The 26,779-nt window shown below is 41.8% G+C and overlaps 1 protein-coding gene across 4 annotated transcripts in view; it reads left to right on the forward strand.

Annotated features, from left to right (window-relative positions):
- Positions 1 to 729: 729 nt before the first annotated feature.
- KLHL29 (kelch like family member 29) overlaps positions 730 to 26,779 on the forward strand; it is a 392,793-nt gene continuing 366,743 nt past the window's right edge. For 3 of the 4 annotated variants that reach the window (XM_039569128.1, XM_039569131.1, XM_039569130.1), the window contains exon 1: positions 730 to 957. The gene's annotated coding sequence lies outside the window, so the exon portion shown is untranslated. Of the gene's footprint in view, positions 958 to 22,708; positions 22,858 to 22,952; positions 23,069 to 26,779 lie in introns of those variants that run through there. The other variant, XM_039569129.1, reaches the window with a different exon arrangement.

Here is a 26,779-nt window from a genome sequence, read left to right on the forward strand (position 1 = left end):
TTGAGCATAGATGCATTTTTTTAACGGCAAAGTAAGGAGAAAAGAATTTGATTAAGCTTATTTTTCTGCTTACAGGAAATACAAAAGACAAAGTGTTCTATGTTTAAAACTACAGCATATGCAGCTTGTGTGCACATCAGAGAGATCCCTACAAAGCAGCACACGCAGATACAAGATTATACAGAAGAGAGACAGATGCAGATTTCCACGCGGAAAATCTCTAGTGACTCCGAACGTGATGGATATTTAAAAAAAAAAAAAATTAAAAAAAATTGCGCTATTGGGTAAGAATGGTAGCAACGTATTCCAACACTCCTGCGGACTTGGAGAGGCCCGGGATCACGCCCTCGGGGAGCGGTGATTCCATAAAGCGGAGCAGTATTTCTTTCCAAATACCCGCTACTTTCCCGCAGGCAGTGGGAGCGCGGTGACCTCTGGAACGCGCTGTGCCCCCGCACGGCCCCGCTGCGGGCCGAGGGCAGCGCTGGGGCTCCGGCGCCGCCCGCACCTGCGCCCGGGCGGGGAGCGCGGCGGGGCGGCCCCGCGGGGCGGCGGCGGCGGGGCCGGGGCTCCCTCCATCCTCCCTGCCTCCCTCCCGCGGGGGCGGCGCGGCGGACGGGGCGGGCCGGGCCGGGCTCCACCGCCTCCCGCCGCCGCCGTGATTGGCCCGGCCCGCCCCTCGCCCCGGCGCCCAGGCCGCCTCCCTCCCCGGCTAAAGCGGGCAGTAGGTGAGGGGAAGGCGGCCAGACGGGAGCATGGTCGCGGCTCCGCAGCAGCCTCCGCCGCCGCGCCGCGCCTCCCTGCCCGGCCTCCAGCGCGGCTCCCGGCGCCCGCAGCCGCGCGGGGCTCTGCGTTAGCGGCGGAGGCTGCGATGCACAAGCCGCCGCTGCCGCCTCCCGCCGCCGCGCATCCTCCCGCCGCCTGAGGACGCGGCCGCCTGCGCCCCCGCGGAGGGAGGTAAGCGGCGCGGCGGTGCCCTGCGCCCGCCGAGCCCCCGCCGCCGCCCGCCCGCCGCGCCGGGCATCGCGGGGCTGGGGCTGCCCTGCGCCTGCGCTCGCTGCCCGCATTAAAAACTTCCTGCGTCCCTCCCGCTGCCTGGGGGGTGCCGTGCGGGGGCCAGCGGGCCCTCAGAATGTTGCCGTGAAGGTTTGGGGTTTTTTCCAGGGTTTTTTCATCTTGGCGTGGGGATCTCCGCCCCCGCCGCACACGCACAACTTCAGGCGCTCGCTCGGGGAGCGGCGGCGGCCGTGCAATTGCCCCCCCCCGCCCCAGTCCCGAGGGTGGCGGTGTCCCCGCGGACCCCCATCCTTCTGGGGGCGGCTGTCCCGGTGGATCCTCCGTCCCATCCCTGGGCCCGCGCCCGGAGCTGCCGCGGAACTGCCTGGCATGGATCGGCGCGCACCCCGCAGGCAGCCTGCTTCCCTCCCTGCCTGCTTCCCAAGCGCCTCGGCCAGCCCCGTCCTCTCCCTGTGCCTGGCATGCATTCCCGTTCCCCCCTTCTTGCTTCTCCACATCCCCACGCGTGATGCATACGAGGAACTTCTCGGCACAGTATTGCTTAAATATATATATGTGTGTGTGTGTGTGTATTAAAGCACTTCGTACGATTCCCGTGCTGGTGACATGTCCTCGCCGGTGTGAGGTTTGTTTGGCTGCCGCTGTGCTTTTCCATTGATGCTTTCCTTTTTTTTTTTTTTTTTTTTCCCCCCTCTTTTTTTTTTTTTCTTTTTCTTTTTTTTTCCCTGAGGGTTGTTTTCCTGTAACTTATCTCCGAACACAACTGCTGCCTGGTGCCGTTCGGAGCACAGAGGTGCATCCCTTGGGTACCGGGTTTCAGAAGGTCTGGCTTAGGCTGGGAGGGAAAAGCTACTTTGTGTTTTGACATTGAGTGGATGTGGCGAGCTGTCCTTGTCGTGTGAGGATGCAGGTCTGTGGTCCCCGGAATTTTGGGTCCAGGTCCCTGTGCCTTCCCGGAGGGTGGAGAAAGGTCTGGAGCAAGGGACTTCTGGGGATGGATGGTGGTGCTTGTCGTACACTTCATAAACAGTGTGTGCTCATCGTCTTCAAGATTATTTTATTTTTCCTCCTCTGGTCTCATTTATTAAACTGAAAATACTCCTTGAACGCTGGAGACAGATTTATCTCCCCACCACAACCCAAAATTATGGAGCCCTGGTCATGTAGTTGGCTGCTTATCTTTTGTTACTGTACATGAAAACTGCATAGAAAAAAATACAGCATTCTGGTAACTAGATTAAGGGGGATTTAATCACTTTTCCATCAATGAAGGAAAAAGCCGTGCATGTTTGCTGCAGGCTTATTACTTGTTTAAATGGAAGATTATATACAGCATATTTCCGATAAATGAAGAAACTTTCTTTTACCTGATAGTCTTGAAAACAACTGAGCAAGTGTGTGTGTGTGTGTGTGTGTGTGTGTGTGTGTGTGTGTGCGTGCAGGCACGTGTGAGTCTCTTGCACCCATTTAAACATGTTTATCAGGCTCTTCTTTTGAGGGACTTTTAAAAACCCAAACTACTGTAGCTTTAAGGTGACTGCAGATAACAGTATTATTGTTTCTTATAATTAGCAATCTGCTGAAACTTTAAATCCTCCTTGAAAGATAGGATCTATGTGAGAAAAGGGATATTGTTCCAGCAAGCTTTATTCTTTTTTTTTGCTATTGTTTGCCTCCAAACCAAAGCAACAGTGTGTCTGTTATTGTTGTATTCTGGTTTAAACTGCTAATGGCTTTATTTTTTTTCCCATGTGGAGAAAAATCAAGTACAGCAATATTTTACTCTGACATTTATCTGCGTCAAACTTTAGTTATGCTTGGGATTGTTTAATCTTCTCTGTATAGTGTTCAGGATTGTGGTTTTTTGTTTGTTTGTTCTTATAACCTGTTCTTACTGTGTGTATTTCTGGAAGTTGTCTTCAATTTAAGATGAAATATAGGAGCTATGCAAACAATTTAGTGACCCATCCAGAATAAGACTTAGTCTGCATGTGTAAACTATGCTTTTCATTGCCTTGTTTTGTGTAGCTGGTTTTTTTCATAACATCCATATTGATATTTCCTAATAATGCTTATGGTATTTTAATTGAAAATTAACATTTGGTGTTTGAGTAACTAACTCTTTGAAAATATGAGGGTATCACTATGATTTATTTAAAACTGGAAAAACATACTGTCATACCAAGTAGTTGTCTTGCAAGTAATGACCTGTAACACTTAAATTGGATGAATTTTTGTTCATGTTCATTTTGCTTACAATAAAGGGTCTTAAATGAACTCCGAAATACAAACTGGGCTCTTGGTCTCAAACTGCCTGAGTTTCCTGCATTTGTTGTCTTCAGTAGCTTATGAAATGTGTGCACAGTGTGTCAACCTTTCCCTTAACAACAAAACCTATGAGCAAATGTTCAGTGTGAATTATATTACCGAAATAAAATATTCTATAGTTGTCATGGTTACAAATAGAGGCAGGGTTACTGGTTTTCATCTGCATGCTGGGGAGGGGGGGATCTAGTTTTGCCACTTTTTAATTACGTTTCTAATGAGTGATGGTCATACTTCAGGTACCCAATATATTAGATACATGGCACAATGAATTAGATTTTGTCACAGTCTTGCTGAAACGAAACAAAGTGGTGATGTGCAGGAACAAACCCTTGTTCATTTGTTTTTTCGAAGCAGAAATCTTGAGGGAAGAAAGTAACCAGCTCTGTTTTGTCTCGGCTTCTAGATTAGCATGCTGCCAGTGTTGCTGCTCTTCTTCAAACAATAATAAAAAGTATATAGTGTGTATCTTGACTGGAAATCTTCTCAATCAAAGGAGAGGAAAGCATGGACCTAGGAATTAGATGTGATTTTTGGGTTTACTGAGCACTGTATCTGGTGCTATCACTTTTAGTGCCTGTTTGCGAGGAGAATTCATTATGCCCAGGTTTGCTGTGAGAGTCTCTCTGGTGATGTTGCTCTGCTCCCATGCGTCCTCCTCTCCCAGGTTGTGATCCGTGGTGTCCCTGGGAGTCGCTCGGGTTTGGACTGTGCTGGCAACCACCAGAATTGGGACCGTGACTATTTGCAGTTGTTGGCGCTTATCCCAGTGCTGTGTCTCTCCTTCTCTGTGCTCATCTGCAATTCAGTCTTGTCCATGCCTACTTGTTTTCCTGACCTTTTAATTTAGTTCCGATACCTGATGGACCCAGTTCTTCTGAAGCACAGAAGAAAAAAAAGAAAATAAAAAATTAAGGGGCCAGAAAAAATTCTTTTTTCCTTCCCTTCCTGCCTCTGTGTGCTGTGGTGGAAACTCACACACAGCATTAGGGTGGGAAAAGTACCCCATGATCTGGTAATGGCAAGAGAAATTCCAGGCTGTCCCATCTTGTTTAACCCATGTAACTTGCATCATACCTCTTTTGTGCAATTTATTTTTTAATCTTAAAACTCATTTGGAGTTTTCTGTTGGACTTTGGAGTTTTGGTCTCTCTTTAATATTTTTGTTGAGGATTTTTATCCTCCCTTCTTTAGGTTGAGCATGGCCTTACTCAAGTTCTTGTAATGACTTGTCCACTAAACTCCATCGATCACTTGAATTTGCTGCCGTAGGCTATGGACCCAGGGAGCCCAGACAGCTGAGGGCCTGATCCCAAAGCTGCTCTATTTGCAGAGCCTCAACTTCATAGTGCAGCACTGAAGTCTACATCATTTTCAGATCACTAATTCTTTGTGCTGCAGTCGAGACTTGTAGCTAGCTAAAAATCTCAGCATGAGTTAGTGACTTATGTGGTCCTTCTGCTTTTTTTTTTTCTCTCCAGATCTTCTATTTTGCACAGTGTGCTGATTCAGTGACCTTAAATATGACATAGTATCATTAGATTCTGTGATTTATTTGTGTATCTAATCACTTCCTTGATGTACTCACTTCTCTGTGGAAGAAAGTGTAAAACGTATATCCTAAAGCCCATGAACATACAAATTAGATGATGTTGGCTTGAATATACCTGCAGGTTAACTGAATAACTGCCTTTGCCCTTTGTCACGTTTTAAAAAAATTTCTAGTTTTATGTTGGCTTATCCAGCGTGGGGAATGGTTTCAACATCCCTTTGTGCAGTTAACTCTTCCATAAAGTTGCTTGTAGGAAGGTGGAGCTCCTATTTGAAGGTTTAAGATGCTCTTCCCAAGAAGTAAACTGCCAACAGCAACTCCGAGTGTGAAGCTGTATGAAGCATAAACAGCTTTGACATCCTCCTGTCACTTCTGTGTTTCCTTTGTTACCAGAAGTACAAAGAACTCCTCCTCAGCTATAAAGAAAGACATTGAAAGGAAATAGATTAGAAATCTCTTACGGGAACGCCTTTCTGTCAGGTTTTTGCAAGTCAACAGAGCTTCCCAGGGTGTGAATATGCATCGTTTACCTGGTACAGTGAAACCAGACCTGGTACAAGCGGTGCCCTGAAGCCTTCCCGGTGCTGTTGTTATGCAGCCAGTTACCTCTGAGCTGTCTTGACCATCTGATAAATGACGGTAACTGAATTCCTAGTCACACTCTTCCATAAATAATTTTATGTTGTGGATTACGATATGTGGAACATGGGACCATTTTGTCTAATTTTTATGTGCTGCTTTCTTTTTTTTTCTTTTCTTTTTTTTTAATCTATGGTGCTTAGGTTTAGGTTTTCAGATATTCTCTACTTGGGTTTTGGCCATAATTGGCATTAACATCACAAAAACACAGGTTTTTTGTGGTCTTAAATTTCAGGTAATGTGTAGTGCTGGCTTGCAGTAATAATACTGATTCTGTGAAACAGTCTGAAACTACAGACAAAGACTTATTTTAAAATGAACTCAGTGTTCCTTTTGTAGCTTTCTGTGATTTGTGTTTTTGTTTAATTCACTGCCATCCATTACAATATGCTATGTGATGTGTGATGTTGAGTGCTGGGATTTCTGCTGAGGTTTGGTTTTTCTTGGGTCAGTCTCCAGTTTTAGAGCTCAACTCTACATAAGTACAGGTAGTATGCAGTTTGATTGGGAACCAGATTATATCTCAAGGTGTGCATTTGAATTTGTTCAGTGCAGCAGTTTGGAAGAAAATCTGCCACTGATAAAATTCCTCTGCAACATTGCTGTTAACTAAAACCTGTTAAGCGTGCCTTGGCAGGAGTGCTTCTTGGACTGTCAGTGCAGTTGAGAGATACTGTGAAGAATCCTTCAAGTTGATACAGAGGTATCTGAGGCAATAACACTGTCTTGTAGCAGGACTCAAATTCAAGATCTGCCTAATTTGTTGAGCTGGACTCTATTCATATGTCTCTTCATATTTTTGAATCTTGGAGAAAGACTCATTATCAATATTCAATCCTGTCGTTCGTTTTTTTTTAAAAAGCCCCCCAGACAAATCCAAAAACCTCCATCCCAGAACCAAAGTCTGCATGACAGTGCAGACTTTAGAAATCCTGGGTTTAAAGTGTGATTTAAAGCCTTTTGCTTCAGACACTTCTTAAAGTCCATGCTGATGAGTAATTAATATTTAAATCGGGTAATTCTGCTCTAAGATATGCTTTGTCAGACCTTGTTTTGCAGGGTTTTGGTTTTGGTCTGCAAAAGCAATGTTAGTAGATTTGCAATTGCAGCATACTGTAGCTAGTCAAAGAAAGGTTTCTTTTCTCAGTCTAAGGCTTAAATATGCTTTCTCCCTGAATTAGAGGGAGAAGAATTTAAATGCTGTTAGTTTTTCCAGCCACAGGTAAACCCCAGATCAAAAGGAGAGGTGAAAGAGTTTAGGAAGTTCATTGCAATAATCACACAACATGGAATAACTTTAAAGTGGATGCAGCTGTGTTTACCTGTGCTTTGAAATATATATATGTATTGCAGAGTTTGGTTGATTTGTAGCTTGCTGAGCACCTGAATTCATTAAATTATTCCTAACATATTGTATACTTCAGAAACTTCATTTTTCACTTTCTCTTGATTTTTATTGTCTCTTGCCTGCCAAGGGTGGAACAATGCCAAATTGGAACACTTCATGTTACAAAATGTTGTCAGGTATATAAATGTCTGGAAAATACTTTTGAAACTATATGAAATGCTACAGAATCAAGCTAAGCAATATCTTTTTGAGCTTATTCATTAACCCTTCATAAAGTTTGGAAAAGCAGTGGCAGAGAGGCTGCTAATGCTGTATGAAGTTTCTTATGTTTTAGTACAAGCAGTAGAGCACAAAAATACATGTGTATAACCTATACACAATGAAATGGCTCCTTGACGGTGCCTGTATTCTTAAGTGTATCCTTAATATGGGATGGCTCAGCAGAGCTATTTAGCATGTTGTTGTTTGGATTATCAGGGCTAGGAGCTCTGATGGCCGTGGAAGTTGGCTCTTCTGATTGAGGTTTTGGTTTTTTACTTTTGCCCTCTTACGGAGTGGCTTTTTAGTAAAACGAGTTGGAGGCTATAAGGGATATCTCTGAAGGCTCCATGAATGAAAGAAGGAAAAGGGTAGAAGAAACGCTTTTTCTAAAATTTTACTGGTAGTCACTGGAGTAGGTAGAAATTTCTGGAAGGCTGAAATAAGTGGCTGCTTGATTATGAGATACTGGTTATATTTAAGGGTTTCTTTTAAAAACTGGATCATATAATATTTTTATTTAAAAACTGGCTCTCCTTCAAAGATGCAACTGTTTCTTTCTTGTCCTTTCTTCTCAGTTGGGGATAGGAGTAGGTGCAACAAAGCTTAGCCAGGTGTTCCTAATGACAATGGACTGCTCTGCTTTTCCCCCCAAACAACGGGTTTCTCCCCAGTTGTGCAAACAGCTTGATAGATAACATGTGAAAAGCCTCCGTACTACCACAGACACTTTGTAATCCATCCTACTTGGAGTAGAGAAATACCAGATACACTAAGGATATTGTGTGATGAGAGGTTATGAAAAATGCTTTGCCTTCTTCCTGTAGAAGGGCACAAAAAGTGTGTGACTAACACTCCCAGGTCATTTCTGACAGACTTGCTAATAAAATGCAAGGCAAAATGTTAAATGTACTGCACTGCCCTCTTCATTATGCTATTTTTGGCTGATCATATGAGGAAAGTATGTATCATTTAAACAAAAGTCACTGCTCTGAGTGTCTTCCCTTCCTTCTCTCCCCCACATTGTTTCACATTTCTAAACATTGAGCATACCAATCAATATTCCATTAAGAGGAGAATTAACTTGGGAGAAGCTTGCATGTATTTGCATGTAGTAGCTTATTTCTTGGTCTGTGGCTTTGTGTTGCCTTTCCCCAGTGTCATATTTTCTTTTCTTTTTTTTTTTAAGAACACTCCAAATATTTGTGCAATTACTTCTACTAGGGAGGTTTGCCGTGCCCCATCTTAATTTTGTCAATATGAGTTGCTGGTAGAGCTGTCTGCAGTGCCCTACTTGCAGGCAACATCAGTCAAATGTTTGTAGTTACCTTTTTGCTTCTGTTTTACAATAGCCGGGCATCAGGGTACCAGGCTTCAGATCAAATGTTGCCCCCGGTTACACACATGTAGTTAACAGAAGTCAATGTTGCATAGGCATAAATAAAAGTTGGGTTTGATCTTCGGTGAGTTAACTCTTATCTCTTTTACACTGTTGCTAGTCTGGATTTTCTGCAGGCTGGATTGAATGCCCGTTCTCAAATTCAGAATTCATGAGGCTTTGGCTGTCTCTGCCAATGTTTTATTCCTTATGGTCTTTGTATGAGACTGAAAGTAAAAACCACCTGCTTGCTTTCTGAGGTCTGAGCCTTAAGACTGCAAACAAATGTAATGAGATGTGATTAAAAGCTGCCTGTAGCACATAAGAGCGTGGGTTGTGGCTGCGTGGGACCTCCTGGGGAATCTCTCAGTTGATCTTGATGTGTGAATTGTCACAAGAGCTGCTGAACTGCAGACCAAATCCTGATCTAGTTAACACCTGTGGAGCTGACATATTCCAATATGTATCTGATGTTGCACAGTGCTTCTCTACCCTGAGGAACAAATCACTTGTGAAATTCAACTGTGAAGGTCTTGAGGTCGAAGAAAAAGTCTGCAAATCTCAGTAGATGACAGCAAATGTAAGAGAGGGGGAAGGAAATACTTGCTTGCTAGTCTCTGGTTTGTACAGTCTAGGTGCTTCAATACCTTTTCTTCTTTCCCCTCAGTTCTTTATTATATAAAATGGGCCAAATTTGTCCTTGGCCCAGATCTGTGCAGTCAAATGAAGTTACATTTGGTACCCTGAAGACATTAGATAAATGTTCTACCCATTCTTTAAGTTTATTGAATGTCCGAAAGTAAAGCCTATTTCCTAGTACATTTTTCCTTTTTGGAAGAAAAATGTGTTGTTTTATGACTAAACTTCTGGGCAGTTAGAGTTTTGCAACATCACAACCTTATCTCTCTGGGAACTAAAAGGCAATGGGAAGTTGTGGCCAATATTTGAGTTATTTGTAGGAGATAAAAACAGAGCATGAAATGGTATAGGAATTAAGGAAATAATAAGGCTTGCCTGAAGTCCGTAAAATGTGAGATTGACTTGAAAAGTGGTATTTGGATACAGAACTGCAGCCAAAGATGAAGAGGAGAATTGTGATTGCTGTAATACTCTTTATTCTGGTTTATTTGGTTTTTTCCCCCTGTCTCAAAGAGAAATTTTGGAAGTCCATTTGTGTGTGTGTCGGATATGTTTTTGCTAAAAAAGAAATTGAAGCAAGTTTTCCTTAAATTCACTGTTTCAATATCACACTTGAACAGTTCACAGCAGCATCCTTCAAGCCTTCTAAAAACTATTCTTAGACAAATATTGTTGTTGCAGTAGCTAAGTTATTGAAGTATGGCATTTCAAGACTAATATAAGTGAAAAAAACCCCCAACCTTTGTGTCATGCTGGCATCTTTATTCAGAGAACTGTGTACAGCTGCAGTGCTCTGATGGCAGAGTTAAGGTAGCCTGGGCTGGAGATCAAGAATGACACCCGGTTGGGTCAGGTTGAGAAGCTTAAAACACTAATTTATGATGGAAGTGCAGGTGCAGCTTGAGCCCAGGCATCTCCTGCTTGAGGTGATGGTTAACCAGGGCATCATCAGGCACTCATCTGGAGAAGCCAGGGGGCTGCTGTGACTTCTGCTGTATGTAATCTGTGTGGAAGTCCTTGTTAACCATTTCCTTCCTATTTGTAGGCTGCACTGTTTATCAGGCAGTTATTCAACTTTAGAAAAACATGAACAGGCTCAGATTTCCTCAAGATAGTTACTAAAGTGACATCACATATGACTTATTATAAGTCTTTTCCTGTCTAAATATTAGATTCTAATTTTACAAGGTATCGGTTCATGGCTTTTAGTAGACCAGTAATCTCTTGAATTTGATTATAGCCACTTCAGGGTTGGCTTAAGAGGATAGTTCTACCCTAGAAACAAAGCATAAACCCCTTATCTTTTTATATAAAAAAGATTGGAAATTTAACAACAATCAGAACCATTCAGCCTTGGGACATCTTCTTGATTAGAAAATTGAAAGATAAAAAAACCCAAGATGAGCCACCAGGATAAGATCCAAGAAATATCAGTGCTTGCTTTACCTAGATAATGTTACTTTTAATTTTAGGCAAAAATTTAGGATTAATGGCTGGGTATTGTGTATAACTATTACATGAACAAATAGAGCATTTAATCTTGGCTTGCTCTATGTAATAAAACAAATGTTTCACTGTATCTGCAGTCAATGTCCAGAGATCCTTGCAAGAATGATGATCGTGAAGCTCATACAGGAGAACACCATGTGACAGCATTGCTATGTGAAACCCATGGCCTCTGTCTTCAGAAAGAAATGGTAAATGTAACTCTGAATCTCTGTGTGGGCTGTTAGCAAAAAAAGAACTTGGAACTAAAAACTGATCTTAGCCAAGCCCAGAGCAGGCTCTAAGCATTGGTATCTGACCTGTCTGCCACTAGAGAGGGAAGGAGCTCTATACAGAGCAGGGATGCAGGACTTGGATAAAGGCATGTGTCAAATAAATGAGTGGGTTTTGACAGCTTTTTGTTTTTCTTTGAGGGCATGAATGTTAAATCATATAATTTTTTTACACCCCAGAACAACTTCATGAGCAAAGTTTTGTTGCCCAGAAACATCTATAAAAAGACAGAAATGCTTCACATTCCATGTATAGAGGGAAGTTGCAAATAGTTTTGGCATTGCAGTTGGTTAACTGCAGATTGTACTGTGGAAGCTGGAAACAAATATCTAACCATCCTGGTGAACTGAGAAAGTGCTGTATTCTGTATGAAATGAAAGCACAAAGACTTTCCAGGGAACTGTGGAAAGCAGTGGAGTTCTTCCATTTTCCTTCATGTGACCTCAGTGTTCTGTTCTGCCTTCTATTTAGCTGCCACTCTGAAGCTTTGCTGTTGCACAGAAAAAAAAAAAAAAGATCCTTAGAAAGTATGTGGGGTCAGCTTGAGTTCTGTGTGTAACTGCAGCTTTTTTTGGCTGCATTAGGGTCAGGCTCGTGCAGTCCCATCTGCCTGGTAGCTCTCCTCTTCCAGTGTGGCTGGCTTGCCAAAGCAGTCTGCTTTACATATATATATATTCTCAGAGTAGCTGTACATGCTCTCTGACCCCAAGTTGCTGTGTTATCTCTTCTGTCACTGCATCTTCAACCTTAAGCTCTCTTTTTTTAGATTCATCATGTTTCAAATTAATGAAAGCACCACCCACAATTATTGAGCATCTGAAGGATAAAACTCATCCTGTTAACTTCAGTTTATATTTGAAGGATTTTTTCCATTTTTGCTTTTTCTGTTTTGGCAATAAACTCTTCTGGAACAAGGGCTGTTATTTTTTTCCTGCACAGTTAGAGCTGCCTCCCTAGTAGTGCCTGGTGCTTTAACAGGACAAAAATGATTCATAAGCTCTGAAAATGCTGTTCTTCTCTACCCCTCCTTTCTCCATTTCAGTCGACAAAGATTCTGTTATGCTGAGCCAAAGCAGAACTTAATGCCACTTTTCTGTTTCTCTTAATTGCTTATTTTTTAAGATGAAAATATATCCTAGAGAGGTAAAATGAACATTAAAACATGTCATGATTCCTAAAATTATTTTAATAGTACTTTTTTTTTAACTTTGGGATGATTTTAATCCAGAGATATTTAGCAGTAAAACAGGCTTGTTAGTCAGGGCTGTATCTGTTTCTTCTGGAAGGCAAGTATGTGCTTTGTCTCACTCCATTAAAAATAGTAATCCCAGGAATATATCGAAGGCTCCAAACTATTTTGGAGGTGGTTGTTGATGTAGAGGTCCACAGTCACGCCCACCAGAGGGCATTTTATCACCAGTTTCTTGGGGAAAAAGTTTTTTTCCTTAAGTCATGAATAAAGTAGTAAATATTGGATGGGAAAGCAATGTATGAAACATTGTACAGATAGCTTTTTTTGTTTATATATAAATACATATGCTTATTTCCTGGCTGTATTTATATGTAAATAAGTAATGATGTCAGCTTGAATGGTTGGGTTTCCCCTCTGCTTCCTAAATACTTTCTAATTTTATGTAGGGATAATCTGGGGAGAAAGGAATTCCTTAAAGCTCTCCCACAGCTGATATAGCCATCGGTTACCAGGAGACTGCCCTCCCTGCCACACAAGTGCAGCAGATGCTCTGGATGATTGCAGTGTAGCCTTGCTCCCCCTCTCCAGGGCACTCGGAAGCAGAGGCTGCTGTTCAGAAGCCCTACTCATTTAGGAGGCTGGAATTTGCGAATATAGTTAATAGCAAAGCCCCTGGATCTAAAGGAAGCACTTGGCAGCTGGGGAAGTGTACATCTGCCAGATGGACCTGACATCTTGTGTTTGGCAGCCGTTAATGCTAAGGCATGATATGCAAAATCCAAGGATGACAGCTAGGAAATGAATTTTTATTTTAAAAACTGTGTTTTGATTTTGGTTTTTGCTTTCTTTTTCTTATCCAGCTTCCATTATGAAATAAAGCTCTGCAGAAAGGGAAAAAGAAATCTGCTCCTGAAAATACCTTTTCTGGCCAGTTTTCAGGGTGCTTCCTCATGAAGCTGGCATCTGTGCTGAAGGTTGGCCTGCCCTAGTTCAGATGTCTGACCTTCGTCAGCCTGATACAGCACATATAATGTGATTAATTCCCTTCGATTCCCTATGGATAAATATATTCTCTCCAGCAGAGCCCCTGTGACTTGTTTGCAGCCTCAGCAGAGGCCTGGAGTCATGTGAGACCAAGCTGCAAACCTGGGCAGGGCTCTGAACAGCCTGTGCTGGGACATGTAGGCAGAACAGTGGTAAAAGCCTTTTTCTGTGTGGGACTCTCTCTGCATGTGTGTGGCACATGCTCTGAATTATTTGAGTGGAGGTTTGGAGACTTTGTGATCTTTGAGAATCTGGCCCTTATCCACAGAGGATACAGTGATCTTGTTTGGGATAACAGAAGCAAAGATAAAAGGCAAGAGCATAGTTCTTTGGAGCACAACCTCTGGGCAGATGGCTGCAGTAGGGATGGATGCACTCACTGTCTTTTTTCTGTGCTGTTAGTGGGGAGGCAGAAGGTGCTCTGGCTTCCCCTTATTCCAAGGGTTTTGTGGTGCTCTGGTCTGAACACTCTTCTATACAAAATAAGGTGAAGACCCTCAACCAGTGGTGGTTGGGGAGCTATGTGGAAACAGTTGCTCAGACCTTAAAATGATTGCAATGAAAAAGTGAGGTGGAGGATTAATCAAGACTAGCTCTGCCTGATCAGCAGCAGGCAGTCTCATACTAAACTACCTCAATGTTTTTCAGCCTCTTTATTCAGATGATATATCCTTTAGCCAGGAAATATTTTTTTTCCAGCAGTGTTAGTGTCTGTGCAAATAAATGACCTATAAAAGAATTTTATTAATTCTCTAGGACTAAAACTTTGAATAACATTTTTAGCTAGATAAATTTGCTTCCTAGAACTGTCCAAATGATTTGATAAAGACCTATGTCTTTGCCATCTTGCCATTGCTGAATTTAGTAGCTTAATATCCCCAAGGGTTGTAAAAGATAGCTTGTGGTTAAGAGTTGAGGGAGTTGTGGGGTTTTATTAATATTTGAGGGCTCAAGAGTAAATTAGTGTTAAAGGGACTTTGGATGTGATTCTGTATTTTGTTTCCTTTGGTTTTAATTTTGCCTGTGGTGATGAGCTAGACCACATATAAATGTGGGGACCTGACTGTAAAGACTTAAGTGAGGGAGTGTTGTCTTAGTGGGTGAGTTAGTCTGCTAAGAACTTTGCCAGGATAAAAAACCCCAAACCTGTTAGGAAGAGGAAATCAACAGGGTATAAAAAAAGTAGATGGCAGCACTAAGCTGTTCTGAAGGAGAGAGAATTTGAAGGTGAGAAGGATGAAAAAGCCTGTTAAATCTGCAATTATTGCAACAGTGCAAAGCTCCCGCAACATGATAGTAACTCATATTAGCAAAAGAACCTTGCAATCTGGTTTCCCTGCTGTTATGCTGGGAGCAGATACTACTGCTGCTTCTTGTTTCATTAGTGAGGACCATATGAGGTCTCAGGGTAACTCTGAGCTAAAGCAAGTTTGTATCTAGGTTTCCTACAGAGTGACTTAAGGATTTGACCTGACTGCTGTTTGTATCTTGGCGTTAACTTATTAGCACTACTGTTATTGTATCAGAAACAATTCCTTTACTTCCAAAGTATGTTCAAAGACATCTGTAACTTCAACGTATTTTCATTGTGGCATATAGGTCTGTGGCAAAGCCCTGAGTTATTTGTTCTGTTAGTAGGACCACACAGCCAAGTGCCTTTTGACAGAAGTAGCCAATACCAGACTGAAATCTTATAAAGATGCATATTATTCTGTATTTGAATTGGTATTTTAATGTGCCTCAGCAGAAGCCTTTCATACCAAAAAAACTACTTGTCACCTTTTGCTTACTCTGCTGCTTTGCTCAGTCTGATGTTAAATACTGACACCAGAGGCACCTCTGGAGGGGGCAGGGAGGAAATGCTTGCATTGGAGCCAGGTGACCGCCTTGCTTGAAACCTATTTTTGAGAAGCAAAAGACTGTCTTTGCATTTTGTGAGCTCCAGAATCAAGCAAACAGAAGACAAGTTCCCTAGTTTTGTTATTGTGCTTTGAGGCAGCCTGTCCACTAATAAGCTGAGGAGTTGGCAGCATGTGCCTGGGGAAGAATCTTGGATGCTTTCAGCTTTGAGCAGAATGGGAGAAAATCCATGTGTTTTTAATCACCAAACCAGTTGTTTCTAATGTTTTATCTGACCAGCCCTCTCCTTAGGGAGCAGGAGAGCCCACTAATGGTGCAGGAGGTGAGCTTCTTGGACTCTTCTCAGGCTTGGTGCTGTGACAACTTCCCTAGGGAAGTCTATTGCAGTGTTCAACCACCCTCTCAGTGAAGAACCTCTTCTTAGTGTCTAATCTGAACTTTTTTGATCAATTTGATCAACTGCAAATGGAAAACCAGTTGTATGGATGGCTATTTGGTATAGCTAAGGAGAAAACTCTCAAAATAATGTAAGAACCAATAAATCAACAAAAAGAAAGCAAAACAACTGAAGAAACCCAACCAAAAAACTCAACCCAAGAACTTTTTACATAGGTTGACTTGTAGCCTCTGCACTGAAAGTAACTAACTTTATATGGTGATGATTGCATGTATTGTTTGTTATTATAAGTATTATAGGAATTTGGCAAGGTTTAAGACTGCTAAAATAAACTGTTATTTTAGGAAACAGCAAGTAAGTTCTGCTTCTGGAGAACTGGATATGTTTTGAGGACATAATTTTTAATATTACAGTTTTTGCACCTTCTTGAGCAGCTAAGGTGGTTAACTAATATACATCAGGAGTAAAGAGCTTTTTTATCACATGGGTCTTATTGGTCCAGTTGTGACCCCAGAAAGATGGGAAATATGATAATGGTTTTTTGTCTGAATTTAAGTTTCTGTGATACTCCGTTTTTTTTAAAAAAAGTGTTTTTCAGAAAAAAATATCCACTGCTTTTAAAGGGCTAAATGTTTTGTGTTCAAATGAAGCTTAAGAACAAGCCAACCATGGAGCTACCAGACTTCCAGTCCATGTAATCAAGTACCTACTTCCAGCAGTTCCCAAGGCCAACTGTTTATAAAAGGAGAAATGATATTTTGATTTGGGCTGTTGTAATTATATTTGTCTCACAGTACCTTTCAGGGGTTATCCCAGAAGTTAAATACCTTGTACCAAGATTTGTTTTATCATACACTCTTAAATCTATTGAAGTTCTTAATTATGTGTGTGTGCTTTGGTGCAATTCTTGCTTTTTTTGTCCCTGACAACTTCTAACTTCAAGCTCTGCAGTCTGGTTAGACATTTTTGAGACTATCTTATTTTTATCTCTTCTGTAACTTGTAGCTTTTATTGAATTTCCCTTTGTTATGCAACCAAGAAGAGAGAAACTGAAGTTATGACTTCTCTCTGCTAGTCATGATGTTACATTTTTATTTCATCTCTCAAGTCTGCTATCCAGTCTTCAGTCTGCCTTCAAATAAGCTTCTCCACATCCAAAATACTCTTGTTATGGTCCTCTGAGTCTCCAGTATTTCTCATGGATTTGGGTGCCTAGCACAGAGTAAGGAAGCAATACTGTTGATTTGATAGTGGCACTTCAAAACTGCATTATTCCTCAACCGAACATACTAAAGGCTTCTTGGGTATTGTTTTCCCTGCTTCACCAAGCAGTTGTTTCAGGGTTTTCTCTGACCTCTCCAGAATGGTGCCCATATGAATTTAGCTGAAGGACTGAAAGTCTGGATAGCTCTCCTTGAAATTAAATTACTTGATCTACTCTGTTTATTTCAATACAGGTTTTTGATGTTTTTAAGGTTGGGGGTTTCCCTTTTGCAAAAATCAGTGGTTCTTCTGAGTTATTTTACATATTAGGACATTTTGGGGAATCTGAATTGGATCTTATTCTATTTTTGGAACTAGGCTAATGTCAAGAAATTCTCATTTCTCACATGTATATCAAGGGTCCAGGATTTCCACAGGTTTCCTTTCTTTACCAAGCTTTGCATCAGCGGGAGATGGTGGTTTGCTGAAGTCTGGCTGTTCCCTTACTGTGCTCAGGATTAGACACTAAGTTTAGTCTCTTTCTGGTTTTACTCTCAGGAACAGATCATGGAGAGGAGGGGAAGAATGAGCAGTATGACTCAGTGTACAGCCTGCCCTCTCTGTCTGACAAGCTGTGCAGTCCCTGAGGTTTCTGTCAGCTCAGGCCAGAGCAGTGGTATCTTCAGTGCTGACAGGCTTGTGTTTGAGTCCTCCTCTACAGATCTGAGTGTGCTGCATTCCCCCAGCAGAGCAATGCTCATCTCTGCTTGTATTTCTCATGCCCATCCCACCTATTTTCCTGTGTTGCCTTTATAATGAGTCAAGTTGAATTTCTTTAAAAAAACTTGATAAAAAAACCCCCCTCAAACCCAACTTCCCTCTCTGGCTTTAGCTTCTGGCTGTCATTTCTCAGGTGTCTGAACAGTTGCCTCAAGGCTTCTGCTTCTCTGTTCATTTGTGCTGATTTAAGCTGAACACAGCTGATTTATGAAATATATCTTAAACAAAGTTGGCTGAATAGCAAGGTTTAGTTTCTCTTTCTTTTTTTTTTTTTTTTTTCTCCCTTCATGGGAACTTAATTACTGGGGGGTAGAAACGATTTTGGTGGCTGGTATTTTTCTGGTTTTATTCAATTTTCATGAAAATTAGATCCAAACATAAGAACATTTCCTTCACACTGGAAATTCTAAGAAAATATCACTTATAAACACTGAAACAAACAAATAAAAATGTATCCATTGCTTGTTTGCTTTGAAGTAATACTTGTATATAATCAAATGACTCCAGAAGCTGGCAGGCAGCTTTAAGAACAACATCAAATGTGATTAAAGCAAATACTCAGTTGGCAACAGTTGGACCTTTATCACAGTTAAGGCTTCTCAGCATCAGACTTTCAGCACTCCTGAAACACTGTGAGAATGAATAAATAACCATCTTCAGGAAATCTGAGGTGATCGTGTCTGTTTGGCCCTCGTCTTGCCATTCTGCTTCTGCATTTCTGCTCTGTGACTTTCTGCATTTCTGCAGTGCTTCATGTCAGGCTTTGCAAAGCTGTAGGAACAGGGAAGCTGAGATGCAGTGAAGAGAAGGGATTTGCCTGAGGCGCTCAGATCAAATGTACTCCCCGTTCTGGTGGCAAAAATTGCGACTTGCACATTTCTCTCTAGGCTCCAGTAATCTGTTGTCCTGTAGGGCAGCACTGTTTGTTTGTACCTGGGCAGTCTGGAAGGTGACCTGCCCCCAGGGATGGGTTGGTGGCCCTTGGCTGCAGTGGGGAGGTGAAGCTTTGCCTGCGCTTCGAGCACATTGTAGTGGCGATAATAAAACCACATCTGCCCCACTGCCAAGGACTTGGCTGGCCTTTTAAAGATGAAATTTACTTCTAGTGTGCCTGTCCATCCTAGTCATCATAGAATAGACAGAGACAAGACAATGTTTTATAATTATTTTTTTATTCTCTAAAAGCAAAATGATCCTTCACCTCAAAAGCATTGAGAAATCTTCTTTGTCATACGCTGCCACAACAAGGCCTGTGGCTTTCAACACTTGAATTTTGCCACTTTATTTTGTGAAATACTTGTTCTTTATTTCAGTTGTACACTGGGCTGTAGGATGTGGTAGGCTTCTGTAGCAATGCCCTCAGTCTGCCCCAGTGTGTGCCTCTCTGATGGCTGACAGTCCCAGAGACCTTGCCAGGGAGCTGCTGAACACCATATGCAAAGAAGTAGCAAAAATACTATGGAATTGAGCCCTAGCAGGCAAAAAAATTATTTCAAAGCTGTGACTGAGGCAAGTTTTTCTGAGCTTGTCAAAAGAGGCTGCGATGAAGGTTGCCTTGGAACTGTCGTCATGCTGAAAGGGAACTCATGGTCTTTGGCTTGGGGATTATAGGATGTTAGCATAGATAGAGCCACAGGGTCCTAAATGGTTTGGGTCTCTTAGATAATTTCTGCTAGTGTGAGTAGTCGAATTGGGGCAGCTACTCCAAACTGCTTGATTCCTTAAATGAGATGCCTCTTGCAAGGAGTCAGCAGTGTTCTGGTAACCTGGAAGAATGTGGGTGACTAATCTGCAGTAGAGTGCAAAGTCATACCTCTGGCACCAGTGCTGTGCAGGAGCCTGTGCACTGGCACAGTGATGAATGGAGCTGATGGAATTAGTGCAGGGCCATGGTCTGTCAGAAGCTGTCTTGATGAGTAGTCCTCATCCTGTTGCTGCTGGAAGGTTGTGGGGATTATTCTGTATTGCCCATAGGTGGGGTTTTTGCTTGTAAAAACTGAGTCATGAGGTAGGAAAAGCCCTTTACACCATTCTGGGTGTCCGATGCCCAGACACCAGCAGCAGCTATCAGGTATCTCTTTCTCAGTAGCACAGAAAAGTGAGGGCTGTGGGGTAGGACTGAAACTCCTCATCCTCTCCTTCATCTATCCTTAGGGCACAGGGCTGGAGCTCAGACCTCAGAGCAGCAGTAGGTGATACTGCTGCAGAGTTAAGGGATATGAGCAGGACTATCAGAGAAATAGAGTATTGGAAATCTGAAGCACTGTCCAAAAGGGAAACATCCACAAAAGGAAAGTGGGATGTGCAGGAAGGAGATGATAGAGCTTTTTCTGTTTGCACTTAAAGGAGAACTAAGAGGATAATCTGCTGTGACAGCTGCCAGGTACCTGCTGCACTGCTGCCTTAGTAATGCACCAGTCCTTGCCCAGCACAGCTGCCAGCTGCTGATAGAGGGATGCAACATGGATGGCCCAAGTGGAGACACTACTCCTTTTGGAAGAAGGAAGAACTTGGTTTGTGGAGAACAGAACAACTACAGAGAGCAAAATGCTTCCTTTCTGCATGGAATAAGTGACTTCCAGTTAAAGATAGGCTGCAGTGTTTCTTATGCAATTCTGAAAAGCTTCAAGAAAGGAAGAAGTAGCAATTGAAGACATTGTTCATAACTCATCTTGTTGCTGAGACCCATTAAGCCTTTGCATTACTTGAATTGTTTTATTTCCATATTTTAAAACCATCTGAGAAGGAAATTACTGTCCAGCTGTCTTCCAGCTGTATTTTTGTAGAGGTTGACCCTGTTTCCAGCCTGAGAATATGTTGCCAATTACCTTCCTTTTTTAGTTACTTTCTTTAAGTGCCTTATCTCCTAGTTCTCACCTAGTTCTTGACTTGATGGGGTTTTTCCCCATCAGTCATGAATATAATTATACAGCTGTTATGACAAGCCTTCAAGCTTTGAATGGTGGTTATGGGAGAAAACATATAAAAGTATTTCACCCTTTTGGGGGAACATGCTCTTTCTAACAGACTGGATGGGCCACCTTCTTTTATTCCCTGTAACCAAGCCAACACTTCTGTGGTCTGGCAGGACTTGCTCTGACCTGAGGATCGAGAGGTCATGAGGTCCCATTTCCCTGTTAGGCTCCTTGTGGTTGACTGCCACTTGAGAACAGGACTGAGAGGCTGTCATAGGGCAGCATTTCTTGAAGTGACCTACTTCTTTCATCTGGCAGTGACACCTCACCCAACCAGCAAAGCTGTATGTGCCAAATTATGTATGTGTTTGGTAGCTCTGGAGTACAGACCACAATCTTTTCGTAGAATGGAAGCCAACCCCTGGAGTTGGGCTGGTCCTCTATAGTTGCCAACTGCCTGGCTTATAATCTTGAAAAAGTGCACCCAAGATCTACTGTTAATAATTTGTCTATGCAAGCTTTCCACCTACATCTTAACTAAGAGGCAAAGGTTTGTGCTTTCAACATGAGAAAGGTCAGGGTTTACACTGTCCTATAAAAGTTTGTGGTTACGGATTGCACTCCTTGCTTTTGATGTTAAAAACACCCAAAAAATCAACAAACTAAAATCAGTAGTTCAACACTCTAAGCAGGTATCCCTTAAAAATTTGTTGGACAGTCCAGAAAAGCCTGTTACACACTTCAGAAGAAAGTGCTAAATGTTTTCAGAAATGTTGTGTGTTACTGGCTTAGGGCACTTCTGGCAAGTTCAGTATTTAAGCAATATTCTAAGCAGGGCAGCAATAGGGAAACTCCCACTGATGGAGAGCTTGCTTAAACTATTTAAAAACTTAAACCAGTCAAATCTTTACTTAAGTTAGAGGAAAATGTTGAAATGTGTTTTTTTACAGAAAGGGATTTCCTTTTGAACCCAGCTGGACATCTTTAGCTTGAAAAGAAAATCAGCTGCACAGGTAGATACCAAATCTGCTCTGCAAAGAGCTGTTAGTCCCACTGGAAAGATTCCTGAAATGAAAACATTTCCAGCACAATGTAGTATCAGTAGTGGATCCTTCCCCTCAGTGGTAGTTCAGAAACACAAAATGTGGAGCATCAGTCAAGCAGTTTTCTTGAGATCTTGTACTACTACATTTCTCGTGAGAGAGGGCAGCCAGTGTTTGCTGGATCAGTTGGTTTTGGGGTGGAGGTTTGTTTGGGGTTTTTTTGTTATTGTGTTTGTTTTGTTTTGTTGGTTTTTTTAATAGAAGCTCTGAGGAAAAGTATAATAGCAATGAGAGTTCAGCAAACTTCAGCAAAATAGGCAGGCAAAGTAGTCTGCTAGGAAGTATCATAATTAAAAGCAAACTACATTTGTCAAAATAAATGAACAAAACACAGTTTATGGTACATTAACTTGTTTGCTTACTTGCACATAACCAAATTCTTTTGGATTAGCAATTGGTATCCCACTCATTAGTGAATGTTAATTAGATTCTATTGTGATACTTATTCGCAAATTTTAGAAGAGGGAAAGAAAAGGAAACGAGTTATTGGGGCCAGGCCCGGTAAACTGCTAAGCACTCTTTGGCTTGATCTGAATTTAAAGGCATTACTTAATCTTTCCTTCTTAACAGGGTAGAACCAGCTACCTGGAGCCCACCAGGACAGCAGCAAACTTGTGTTGTCTGTCACGGCTCAGTTGCTCTGTGATTCAGGTTTGATTTTTTGGAAGATGCCAGAGGTGTTGCAGACCCTCCTGTGCTGCCAAGCCTGGGCCAGGGTCTGGCTTTCACCTCTCCCTGTCGTGCTGGGGGGTGAGTGGTGCAGCTCAGCCGCTCTTGTGTTCCACCCTTCGGAGCTGCCTCTCCTGTTACCCACGGCTTTTCCAGAAGGTACAAAGTGAAATTAGGGCGAGTCTTGCCAAATCCTTTGCTGACTCTGAGGCTGTGAATACCATTAGTGAAAACTGACTGTAGAAGAAATTCTCATGTTGCTGTTGAGAGAGGTAATGGCTGTGTCTGAAGCGTTTCCATGCTACCGACATGAAGAACGAGGCACTGGTTTGTGTCACAGTCACAAGCCAAATCCCTGCAACAAGGGAGGCTTCTACATGTGTTTGAAGGTGGCAGAGGACCTGTTTTGGCAAATGCATTAATTCTTAGTGAATGATTAGGTGGGGTGGAGCTCTTCTCCCTCTGTATCAAGGAGGTTTCCCTCTTGATTTTTTTAATTTTTTATGAGTAAGGTACAGGAAAGAAACTGCATAATTCATTGAACTGTATTTTAATCAGATGTTTGAATTTCACAATTCCATATGTCTTCCTAGGTATCTCAGCAATTTTTTTTGGGTAACAGTAAAACACGAATTGTGCCACTGTTACCTCTTCCTGCTTCACCAAGCAGGACTCAAACGAGGAGATCGGTACAGTGATCCCAAGCCAAGAGCCTCAGAGGTTTCTAGCCGAGAAAAGACTGCAAAAGACACTTATGAGGTGATGTAGCAGAAGCTCCTTAATGTTTTTAACATCCAGAATGTCAAGGAAGAAGCCATTTGTACTCATACATGAATGTTGTTTCTTCATTCTAGGTAGCAGATAAAGAAGCTTGCTGCTCTCTTGGAAGCACTTGTTGATCAGTGTCTCCTGCCTGGCATAGATGTCTGTACCGTCTGTGGCCAGGGATGCATTCCTTTATATTGTCCTGGTAAACTTAGCACAGAATTGGTGCTTTCTTGTATACTCTTAATTAATCTCATCTGAAGTGTGCTTCTAATAAACTTCTTCTAACTTTTGTCACCAAACTCTTAACGTCTGTTAGAAATATAATTGGCATATACATTTAGTGATATTTTTTTTAAGAAGCTTCTTTATTTAGAGAAATATGATGAGAAAACCACGTTGAAGGAGTTGATTATGCTTGGTCTCCAGTGCACCATTAGCTGCATACTGCTGGCAAGTTTGGAAGATTACAAATAGCTATTTTTGATGCTGAAGTTCTTATTTTCAGGGTATTACAACCTCACTCTAAAATGCTGAAGTACTTCCAATGACTTTAGAAGAAGCGCAAGTTGATTTCAGGACCTGTGGTAAACCAGATTGATGCGTAACTTGGGGTAGCTAGAGCATGAAGAGCAATGGGATGTCATAACTCTCTGGAAGAGTCATCTGTGTGTAACTGAACTCAGGATGATGTCATATCTCAAGCCATTCGGGGATCACTGAAATCTACAGAGATAGATTTTATCCCTTGTCATGGGGAATCCTCTGGATCAACTCCAGGCTGCAACTTGCTTGGACCTTCTGGTCTGTGAGAATTTTTTTCAGGCATGCTGGAAACATGGTTCATTTAACAAGGCTTATCAGCAAAACCAGGATCTGTGTTAAGGCTGATATTCCTGCCTAAGAGAAGGTTTCTTGCATCATTTCCATAAGAGTATTTTTATTTTGCTGTGCTTGATGGCTAGCACTTAACCAGACCATCTTTGGTTACGCAGAGCTGAATGTTTGAATGCTGAGCTGTCAGGTGCATGGCCAATATGGTTGAAATACAAAGATTCAAATTAGATACACTCATACTGAGTGCACTTCAAGGAATGGCAGAATAGTTTGGGTTGGAAGGGACCTTTAAAGTCTAGTCCAATCCACCTGCCATGGGCAAAGATGTCTACAACTACGTCAGGTTTCTCGGAGTCCCATGCAACCTGACCTTGAATATTTCCAAGGATGGGGTACCTACCACCTCTCACCACCCTCATTGTAAAAAACTTCTTTATATCTAATCTAAATCAGCTCTCTTAGTTTAAAATGATTGCTTATTGTCCTATTGCAGCAGGCCCTGCTAAAGAGTTTGTCCCCATCCTTTTTATAGGCCCCCTTCAAGTACTGAATGGCCACAATAAGTTCTCCCTGAGCCCTTCTCTTCCCCAGGATAAACAACCCAACTCTGCTTTTCCTAACAGGAGAGGTGTTTCATCCCTCCAGTCATTTTTGTGGCCTCTTGTGGACTTGCTCTACCAGGTCAATGGCCTTTGTGTGCTGAGAGCCCCAGAGCTGGATGCAGCACTGCAGATGTGGTTTCAAGAAGGTGGAGTAGAGGGGCAGAATCACCTCCCTCGCAGTTCATAAGAATTTCTGAGCTCAGGTCCTTGAGATAAACTGGGCATAGGAACAGTTAAATAAGTTCTCCCATTGTGCTGTGAAAACGCTGCAGGTGCCTGTCTTGGTCCAGTTGATAAGTGGAAAAGTAGAAGTGAGACTCTTCTAGGGTGTGCACCAGGGTAGCATCAGCCTTTTGGCACCATTTGGACTCCGCTGGGCTTTGATATTTGTACCTGTCATTAAAAACTTAAACACTGAAGAAGGACATAATTGCAAGAATTTTATATTAAATTTATTCTAATAAAAGCCATTGGAGTTGGGATTCTTAAAACCCATTCACTAGGGGCACATCAGTTCCTGTCTTGATCTAGTCTCTGGGATTTTTTAAGCTGACTTTATTCTGTGTAAATTAAAACCAAAACTGAGACCAAACTGATTTTGAGGAAATTTTTAGACTCTGTGGAATTGAACGTAGTTCTTCTGGTCTTCTAAAATTATGCTTTCAACTTCTGCACCAGGAATATCAAGTTGGGACTTTTCCATAGTCATTTAAATCTTGCTGAGTGCTTTGAGTTTATCAGCAGGAGTACATGATGTGTTCTTCCCTTTCTACCCTCTACCCCCTTCCACAACTTTTTATTTCTATGTGATAGTACCCTGTTGGATATAAAGTAAACATGCTTGCTCCAGAAAGCTCTGTGATGAAAGGAAGAATAGAGATCTGCTCTTCCCATGGTGACAGAATGCCTAAATTGTTGCCAGTATGAGCATAGAAGCTGGAGCAATGGTGTAGTTTAACCACTAGGAAATGTATTCAAAGAGCTACTGGTAGTAGAAGAAAATCAGCTAAAAATAAAGTCTGCCCCTTCCTAATGTTGCATGGTGGGTAGAAGGGAAATATTTATCAATTTGTTACACCTCCCCTTCCCCCCTCACCTTTATTTGAAAGCTCTCATTCAGTGGTGTAAGGGGATTGTCAACAACTGCATATGCAACTATAAGTTTTTTTTTTCACCCAGTAAAACCACTTTTATAATTTGGATGCTGAAAATAGCTGCCTTCCTGCAGGAGGATGGAAAGTGCTGCAAAATGAGATCTCACTTGCAGAAAAATGTGTGCCTTTGTCTTAAAGACATCAGTAAAAGGATTTGTTTTGGGTGTTAAATATGTCAGCATTGTAAAGAGCCAGCAACCCACTTTGTTTTTAAATGTTTAAATAATTATTCCTATGCTATGCTGCCATGAATTATGATTAATTATACGAGTCACAACTTGGTAAGAACCAACCCATGAATGAAATATTATATTCAAGGGTTTGTTTTTCTGCCTGTTTTTTTTAAATTCGTGAATTTTCTAATAAAAAAAAAGGCTGGCTACAAGAGGCCAGCTGGCACTATTATAGAGTGATAGGGGAGAGCTGTGAGCATCAAGAAGGCGCAGCGTGACGGAAGGCAGCCAAAAGGATTAAGGTATCTTAGAACTTCTTTGCCGTAGGCTTAGTCTGATGGCAGAGGGAACATGTAATTCCTGCTTTATTTTATTTGTGGCACAAGTGAGGAAGGGGGTTGGAGTTGTCATGACACAGTTTGAGGGATCGGGCCAGTGGAGCTGCTGCTGGGGCGTCATGGAAGTGCAGAAGGTCAAAATGGAGATGATGTTTTAGGTCACCTTTTTTCTAAAGCTGCCTTCCTGTGGGTCTCTTGGCATAAAAGGATAGTGAACGGGGCTGTCCAAATGGCAGAGGTTTCAAAGGGGGATTGGGAGTAATAAAAGAGTGCTCTGCTTTAGTATTAATGCTGCGTTGGCAGAACTCTGCAAATATTTTCAACTATTTTCACTGTATATCCAGGGACTACAGTTGCCTCTTATATTAGACAATGTCCCATTTACTCTGTGAGGGGATAGGCTGCCTTTTATTTCTGCCTTTTTTTTTTTTTTTTTTTTTTAATAAGCAACAACAGTAAAGTAGTAGATACTGATATCTTTGAACTTTGTTCTTGTGAAAATTCAGGGACTTCATTTTATATTCCAGAGATATCATTGATACCACCTTTTCGGTGTGCACCTATTTGCATGCTTATATATACACATATATGTATTTATGGGTCTATATATATACACTGAAGGCCCACAAAGTTAATGATAAATTAAAAGATGCCCACATTCTAGTTTAAAGTTTTGGTATTTTTCTTTAGAATCCAGGTGTGAAGTTGACGGTGTCTCTTCAATACTTTCACTGGCATTATCTCTTAAATACTTCCATATTCAGTTTTAAAACATAAGTACTTGTGCCTCTTATCTTCTGCGACCACTGTTC

This window comes from Corvus cornix, chromosome 3 (genome assembly GCF_000738735.6).
Source record: "Corvus cornix cornix isolate S_Up_H32 chromosome 3, ASM73873v5, whole genome shotgun sequence".
Lineage (NCBI taxonomy): Eukaryota > Metazoa > Chordata > Aves > Passeriformes > Corvidae > Corvus > Corvus cornix.